An 8,839-nucleotide genomic window follows, 5' to 3' on the forward strand; every position below is an offset into this window, starting at 1 on the left:
GAAACAATGTGAGATGGGTTGCTGTTTTGCTAGCACTTCCCTAACAGGCCCAGCCACACCCTCCCTATGACCTCTCTTTAAAGAGTTTACTCAGGTGATTCTAGGGTAAGCTGAAAAGAGGGATGGGAATATACTCCCCCCCTCCCCTTAGGTTTGTTTGTAAGAGCCGTCCAAAGTGTTCAGTTATTTTGGTTCGCAGATTTAAAGCACAAGTTCAATTAAGATCCCAGCTGAGGTGTGTAATGATGGGGACGGCTGCTGTGCTACAGGCAAGTGGCAGTAAGGTGATGGTAGCTAGCTGCCCATAAATTAGAGCTGGAGACAGATTCTGAAATTCTTCATCAGGCATAAATCTCAGCAAAACTGATGAGGATTTTGCCTGAGAAACTACTTCAGGATTTGGCCCTCAGAGCTGCTAATTACTTGAAATATTTTTCCTTCCTGGGCATGCTCCTAGAAGTGAAATGTGCTGAAGTCACAGAAGTAATGAGCATGCCAGATCGTCTAGTACATTTTGGTGTCAATGACTTAATTCGTGATCTGTGCATGGCATTTACCAGTCTGCACTGCTCATTGTCTCATCCACACAATCAATCTGATCCAGTGCAAATATCCCACTAACTTCCATGGCTATTGGACTGGGTCTGCCCCGGGTGGTGACACAGGCTGTCAGTCAGCCTGGGAAATAGAAAACAGAGGAGAATTACAGGGTCTTCTCTGTGTCCAGCAGCCAGGAAAAAGAATCCCCTTTATATTCATTACAACCAAGCCCTCTTTTCTACGACTCTGTGGTATTACCCTCATCTCCTGCCCATCTTGTGTCCAAGCACTGAACAAATAATGATTACATTAAGCACGCCCTGGATTTATATAAGTAAAGAGTATGGGGGCTGAAATGTAACACCAGGATAAAGTGCTCAGCATTTCTTTAGGGGAGGCATAGAAAGCTCTCTGGCTTTTCCCAGGGCATTCAGTGCGGAAGAGCCGATTACATATCGGTAGCTGCCCAGCCAGGAAATTAGTATTGAACTGTTCTAACATTCCAGTAAGTAACAGAGTCATCCTATACTGAAGCACGTGTTAGGGTATGGAAAGATGTGTGTGAAGATTGGGGGTGGCAGCAGTGATGCAAACAGGGCACCATTTATGGATTAAGGTAAAGCACAGGTTGTTTCCAATGAGGATTTCTGTATAACGAATGTATCGCAGCCTAACCCAGATGAATTTTTTTTTTTTTTTGCTGAACTCCAGCGTTAGAGCTCACCTCACCATATCACAGAGATTGGGTGTTTTATAAATGCCTTGAGACAAGCCATCAGATTAGACTGAGAGCTGTCAAAAATGCAGAGCCATACACTGTTGTACAAATCAATGGGCCGATGAGTCTAGTATCCTGTTTTTAACAGTGGTCAATTCTGGATGCTTGAGATGAAGGCATAAAATCTATGTATCAGACCTAACTGCATTTCCCCTTGGCAATAGCTTCTTCAGCCCCATCTTCCCCTGCCACCATGGCTTTCATGGCTTTTCTTCTGTTTCTGCAGCTGCCTCCATGAGCTGATTTAGAAGCATGGCCTTGTGTCTTGCATGTAGTTAGCTCTCCCTTAGAATCTGACAACCATTCTATTGATGTCAAGGGGTTTAGAACTGATACAACATGTATAACTAAATATAAAATTCCTGCTATAATGAAATCTCTCAGCCATTCTTACAGCACCTTTTGGATGAGATGTGTTTAGAAACCAATCCTGCTTCATGTAGCCCTGGCTACGATTATCCTTATTGTGATGCAGGTTATTTACAGAGAGCTAAATCCTGAAGTCTTTATTCAGTTTCTATTCAGGGAAAACTTTCCATTGAACTGGGAGTTTTGCTTGGAATGTCTATTAGCAGGGTAAGGGCGCCAGGATTTGCCTTTGCTTTCTTGGACAAATTAGAAATAAAACTGGGTGCAGCATTTCTAAACTATTATATGGAAAGTAAACTGGAGAATGGAAACAATAATACAAGTGGCTTCTTACTGCTGCCCAACTTTTCAGGAGTAAGTTTATTTTCATATTTGAGCTAAATCCCTGGCGTACTCAGTGTGGTCGGGGAGCTGAATTCTTGCAGGTGGGAACAATGCTTTGTTTGTATATTCCGAAATGAATGTGATATCAACCCGCTGTGGGGCTCTGTGCTTTATTCTGGATTTCACCACTGCTGACTGCTAAGAGAAAGGGAGGAAACGCTGGAAAGCTACAACAGTGAGGAGCAGAGAAAGCAGATGTGAAGAAAATAATACTGTTCATTGGTCAATCTCAAACGGTTCTACAAGGAGATCAGAATCATTAGCCCCATTTTACAGATGTGGAAAATGAGGCACAGGGGAAGGGAAGTGACTTGACCAAGCCCACCCAGAAGGCCAGTAGTAGAGCCAGGATTAGAACCCCAAGCTCCCGAGTCACAGCCTAGTGTGCTGTCCACTAGGCTATACTGCATCACAAGCAAAAGAATGGCCGTGCTGGGTCAGACCAATGGTCCTTCTAGCCCAGTATCCTGTCTTCGGACCGTGGCTGGTGCCAGATGTGTCAGAGAGAATGAACAGAGGAGGGCAATTATCAAGTGATCCATCCCATCATCCAGGCTCAACTTCTGGCAGTCAGACGTTTAGGAACTCAGAGCATGGCATGGCAACGCTGACCCTCTTAGCTAATAGCCATTGATACAACTAGCCTCCATTAATTTATCCTGGTATCACACCCTCCAATTAACAGTACTCTTTGTTCCTTTGGCTTTCACCCTCTCTAAGTTTCTATTTCAGTCGTCCAATCTTCACACCCATTCTTTGTTCTCCTTATCCACGTAAAACCTTGCTCTCTGGTTTAGAAAGGCTGTTAGCATTTTAGCTCCTTCATGCTAAAAGATTCAAGAGTTGAGCTCCTCAGAGCATCAGTCACATTCTAATTACAAGACACTCCTCCCTGACATGGAGTCGGTAAGAAAACAAGATCAGGGTTAGCGTAGGTATGGTAATGCACATGACTCACTCCAGTAAGCTGGCTTTAGCACTGACTAGCATGATCAAGTTTGTTATAAACTCTTGCCACTGGGAGCTAGGAGAATCATAAAGGCTGTTTCTATGGAGAGGGAAGGCTGCACTCAGGTATATCTGTGGAGAGCTGAGAGCTGTCAGATTCACCCGGCATTTTTTAATAACGCTAAAAGCCCTGCCCAACATTCATTAATTTCCCCTACATTATCTTGCTTGCTGAGCTGTGGTTATAGTGACTCAAAGACTCGAGAAATGGCGTATAAACATCATTTCATTAAAGGAACAATAAAGGCAAAAATACTTTATCTAGACCAGCAGGAAGGGGGGACTGGGCAAAGAGGAAGAGGAAGCTGACTTTACAAGGTTAGTTTTTGATTGGAGAGAATTTCAGAGTTCATGGAGACTTTGGTGGGAGAAAAAAAGAGGGGAGGTAGAATTAATCTTTAGGATACAAATATTTTCCTGACTACCTGATAAATGGATGAGTTTGTGTGTGTGTATGAAAGTCTCCAAACGGGCTAAAATTTTCAGCACCACTGCAGTAGATTGTTATAACAAACTATTATAATTACACACAATTTGCCCATCTCTAACATCGTTCATCTAAGAAGCACAAACTCCTCTGAGGTCAATGTTTATTATTAAGCTCATTTTACAGATGCATAAATGGAGCTTCAGAGAAATAAAGAGATTTCCCTGAGATTATGTGCTCACAGCAAGTTAGTAACAGAGCCAGGAATAGAACCCAGGCGTCCTACCTCCCTAACCACAGCTCTAAGCACTGAACCTTACACTACCTCCCTATGTTAGGAGATGCCCCGCCGCCATCCCTTGCAAAATAATGCACCGGCTCTTCCATGGTCAACATTAGAAAACTGGGAAACCAAACATATTTATCAAATAAATTACTTTACAAGTGAGAGGAACAACCACCCCTTGAGGACATTCAGCATTCCAAAGGTGAAAGTCACCCTTCTGATGAGGGGCAGGATAGGGGTGGATTTCATCCAATATCTGTGCAATCTTATGATAGACACTTCAACATGACTTAAGTTGGTTTCATGCTGGATTCTCTGTTATTCAATGGCCATATTGTCTTTCAAAGTACATTGATTACCAAAGTCTCTGTTGTTGTGTGAGCGCTTTGGAGCAGGAACTGTCTTTTTGTAGGGTATTTGTATAGCACCTAGTACAATGGGGGGCTGATCCATGACTCCTAGATGCTACTGCAGACAAATAATAAATATTTACACTAGAAAGCAATGAGCCAAGATTTGGGGGCCAAATGGAGCATGGATTTAGTGCATTAATTTTCTATAATACTGTAGTTCACGGTGAATTCAGTATTGGTGCCAGCCTTGCAGATGAGGTCCTCTCTCCACAGACCAGATATAGCTCAGGATGCTTTAGTGCAAGTTTCCCTGTTACTGCCACCAAACTGATCTGGAGTGACCACCTCTAGGCATAATGATGAAGTGGATTCTCCATATTCTTTCAGTCCTGGGCCTCTCTCCTGAGATTTCTAGGCAGGGTGTCAATGGAGATGGTAGTTTCCGTGACACAGATACCAGCCACCAAAGAACTGAACTGAAACCAATGTCATTTCACATAAGCCACAAAGCTGATCAGATGGTAAAGAATTCTGAACATACCATCTCTGACTCCGGATTTGAACCATTAATGAGTAGGTGACTAGAATCATATCTTTAGCATCATTGATCCACACAGTGGCTAATGTTATTTTCAGGATTGTTTTATCACAGCCACAACCACCAAAGCGGTTTCTTTAAACAAGGAGTAAATTTATCACAAGCTCTTGGCTACATGAATCAGCAAAAAGAGGGGTTTACTATGCTTCATCACAGCTGTGGGAAATCCATCTCTTATACAGGCTCATCTAATGTCCTGCCAGCATCAGACAAAATCAAGTCCCCTTTCCAGAAGATGTAACATGGGTAATTAAAGTGTTTAGAAAATAGAAAGCATTTGCTTTGGCACAGTGGAAAACCCCTAATTTTGATTCTGACAGCTGCCAAGCAGGAAACTGGAGACTGGTTGTATCAATAGACAACCCCAGTCAGTCAGCTAATCTGTGGCATTGCCTGCCTGGCCTGCAGAAGGCTGCACTTTTATGTGAAACTGCAGACAGCTGGTTTATAAACTGAAACATTGCATGACAAACTGCAGGAATTTTCAAAGCAAAAATAGTACATCAATAAAATCCTCAAGTCAGAACTAGGCTGTATGTACCGGCCTTGGACCATGTCAAATTAACGTCATGAGTATATATTCTACTAGTGTCAGTCTGCATGGCTCATGTAGAAAAAGCCAAAGGCACGGCCTCACTAGAGAGACAGACTATCTTGTAAGAGCCAAATCCACTAATGCATTTTGATAAACACCTGCGCTGACATTTCTTAGTATTTATATTTCATTTTCTTCCAATATATTATCAAACCTCTTATTTGTTTGTAATGCTCATGTGAATTAAGTGTACGAGAAAAGTGCTGGTTTGACAGCAAGCCCTCTATTAAGCACAGCATGGGCAGCATGTGCTTTCCCACGCTGCCCAACCCAGACCTAGAGGAAGTTGACTCTTTAGAGCTAAGAAGCCAGTTTGGTCTCCATGGTCCACTCAACCCTCAGCCTTCCAATAAGAGAACCAATTGCCAGGCTATTTTAAATTATGTGGATTATGAATGTCAGCCAATATATTAGTAGTTCTTCGCTGGCAACAGTAGATCTTTAGGTCCGCTGTACAAGTGGGGAAAGAGGCAGCAAAACTATTTCCCACCTCCCGCTTCTATATATACTTGGTGCAAAGAGCCACTCATCCATTCCCACAGATTGCTGAACCATATGATCAGAATGAACTCTGAGCATTCGTACAGCAGCAAAAGCATTATCAATGGCATGAACTTTGTCTCAAGTTGGAAGCCAGGGGCTAGACCCCAGGGAGCCCTAAGATACAGATTCCAGTCCTAACGGCCAAGATTCTATGGGCCTGTCACTTAACTTCTCTGCCTGTTGTCCCCATTGTAAAATCAGCTCCTACACAGCCCCCTCATGAGTAAAGAGCCCTTTCAGCTCCTCAGGAGGAAGGCTCTACAGAAGTAGAAAGTGTTACTTTGATGAACACTGTATAAAAAGGGAAATAAAAAAGGGATTAATTAGAAATAGGACTTTATTTCCCTCTCAGTGGGTTTTAGAGTTGCAGCATCGTTTTGTTTTACTGCTCCTAATTCACCATCTGGCAGCATCCAGAGGCCTCAAGCAGGACCAGGATCTCAAATGCGCTAGCTGCTGAACAAATACAGAAAGAAAGAAAGCTCTTGCTTGGGAGAATTCATTCAATTCCCGAACTACATTCAGCATTAAAGCATTGATTTAATTTCCATAGAGCTTTTGAAAGAAAGAGAACACAGAAGACTTCACGAAAGTGCATGTTAGCCTTGTGGAAACATGGATTTTCTTCTAATGACACATTCTATACTGTGCCCCTCTTCTGGTAAATTGGCCTGGGCACTCACACCCAGAGCAAACACAGGAGTTTGATTTCAACTTATAAGTGAGCCAGGCAAGGCTAGCGTTCATGCAGAGCGCAACACAAAAATCGCACCCACCTCTTTCTTATTTTAGAAGATTCTGCAGAGAATCTGACATTTTGGGCAGTTATTAAAAAAACAAAAACTCTCCCAGCAGTGGGTTCTTTTGTTTCTATTGAATTTAAACATTTTTACCCCAGGGGGCTGGGTTACAATCCCAACTCTGCCCCTGGCCGGTTTGGTGACCTTAGGCAAGTTACTTCCTGTCTCTGTACCTCTCTTTCTCTTTGTCTGTTATGCCTATTTAGATCCAGTTCCTTGAGGTGGGGACTGTTTCTTCCTATTTGTACAATGCCTCACACAATGGTGGCCTAAGCAGTTTGGGCCTCTGGGTGCTATCAATACAAATAATGCAAAACATTTTTGCTTGCCTGTTTGGTCTGGATGTTGGTTTGCAAGATTGATATTGAGCTTGGAGTACTTTTCTTTTCCTGCCTGGCTACCACATCACAGCTATGCATGTCTTACTTAGCCTGTCTCTAAACTATCTCCAACCATGCCTTCCAAAAGTTAAGCACTGAAGCCCAATTCCCAGAGGTACCAAACAACCAAAGCATCTACTGACTGATGGGAGCTACAACTGTCCAGCACCTCTGAAAATCAGGCCCCTTAAATATAGTTACATGCCTAACTTTGGGCAGCAAAGATAAAAAATTCTGGCCTTAACACTTCATGCTGTAAAACCTAGACTCTTCCTTGGCAAGTGGATACATAATATAAACATGTTCTTTTTCTTCTTAATTCATGCTAGCTGGCCACTTTCCTCTCCTGTTTTAATGGTTGCCCATTTAAGGCATCAGGAGCGTTAAAGAAAAAAAGTAAGGCATTCAAGCCCCACACTAATCAGATTATTTAAGACACACAGAGAGAGGTGTGTGTGTGGAATGTGTCACTTACTTGTCACTCTTCACTTGAAGATAAGAAACTTTTAAAAAAGAGCGAGGGAGTATTGGATTCTGTGGGTAATGTGCATTTGCAGAAGGTGATGAACAGCTGAGAGAATAAGAAATGATAGATTTGAGTGAGTAGCGGTTTAAGGTGTAGGTGTGGAAAGTTATTTCAGGAATTAATGGGAACATAAGCAGGCACTCACAATTAGAGCTTTTAATGTTGGAGGGGGAAAAAATACAGGTGGTTGCACAGATTACCTGGGGGTCGAGATCCACCAAGGGACTTAGGCTTTGCAACACTGAGTATTGCAGCACCCAACTTCAGACACCTAGAAAATCTAGGAACACTGGAATCCACAAAGTTAGGTGCCCAGGCTCCCTGTACAATGAATGGAGAGAGAGGGGCACCTAAGAATCCGACCCACAAAAGCCACCACCCTAGGCAGAAAGCCACCTAAGCTAGCCAGTGGGAGATGCCAACGAGAGGTGTGTGCACTAAGCCATGCCTCTCTCAGAATAAGCGCCTAAGTCCAGGCTGCAGGGAGGTACCTGTCTCTGCTAAGCAACCCATGAATGAGCACCTGCTGCCTGGAGCCAGGTGGTTCCAGCACCAAAGGCATTTTTTGCAGGAACAAATTAATTGCCTGTCTCGCCCCACACAGAACAGGAGAACAAGGTGGTGGTGCCAGAGTCCACCTTATAACTTTTAGCCCAGTGGTTAGAGCACACACCTGGAATGTGGGACACCCAGGTTCAATACCCCCGAAGGATTTGGACAGAGACCACTCACCTCTCAGGAGCATGCTCTAACCACTGAGCTGTGGGACAGTCATTCTGACACGCACTCACAGGAAGAATGGTTTTAAAGTTTTGTTTCTTGGACACCAATAGCTGGTCACAAACACAGGCCACACCCCTTTACTCAGGAAATGCTTAAAGGCAGTAAATTAGGGCATCCACATTTGGTGAAGCAAGTGCAATTAATAAGTGACACAGTTTAAAGGACATTTTAGGGCAGATTTGGGTAGAGTTAAATTGGGATGCTCAGGTCAGGGTATTTCAACAGTGCCTTTGTTCGAATGATCTGACTTTTACAAAGAAGTTAAGCCTCATCCTTATTACAGGCATTTCCTCATCTTAAACATGGGAAACCTAAAACGCAAAGAGGCTGTTCTAGGTCACAAAGTAAATCGATGGCAGAGCTGAAAATAGAACCCGGATCCCGTGCCCCCAGTCCTATGATTTATCCATAGGCCACACTGCTGCTCATTCAGGAATAACTCCTTAATGTCTGTAGTCAAGGTTTTGTA

The sequence above is a fragment of the Lepidochelys kempii genome, chromosome 1 (assembly GCF_965140265.1).
Source record: "Lepidochelys kempii isolate rLepKem1 chromosome 1, rLepKem1.hap2, whole genome shotgun sequence".
In the NCBI taxonomy this organism is placed as follows: domain Eukaryota; kingdom Metazoa; phylum Chordata; order Testudines; family Cheloniidae; genus Lepidochelys; species Lepidochelys kempii.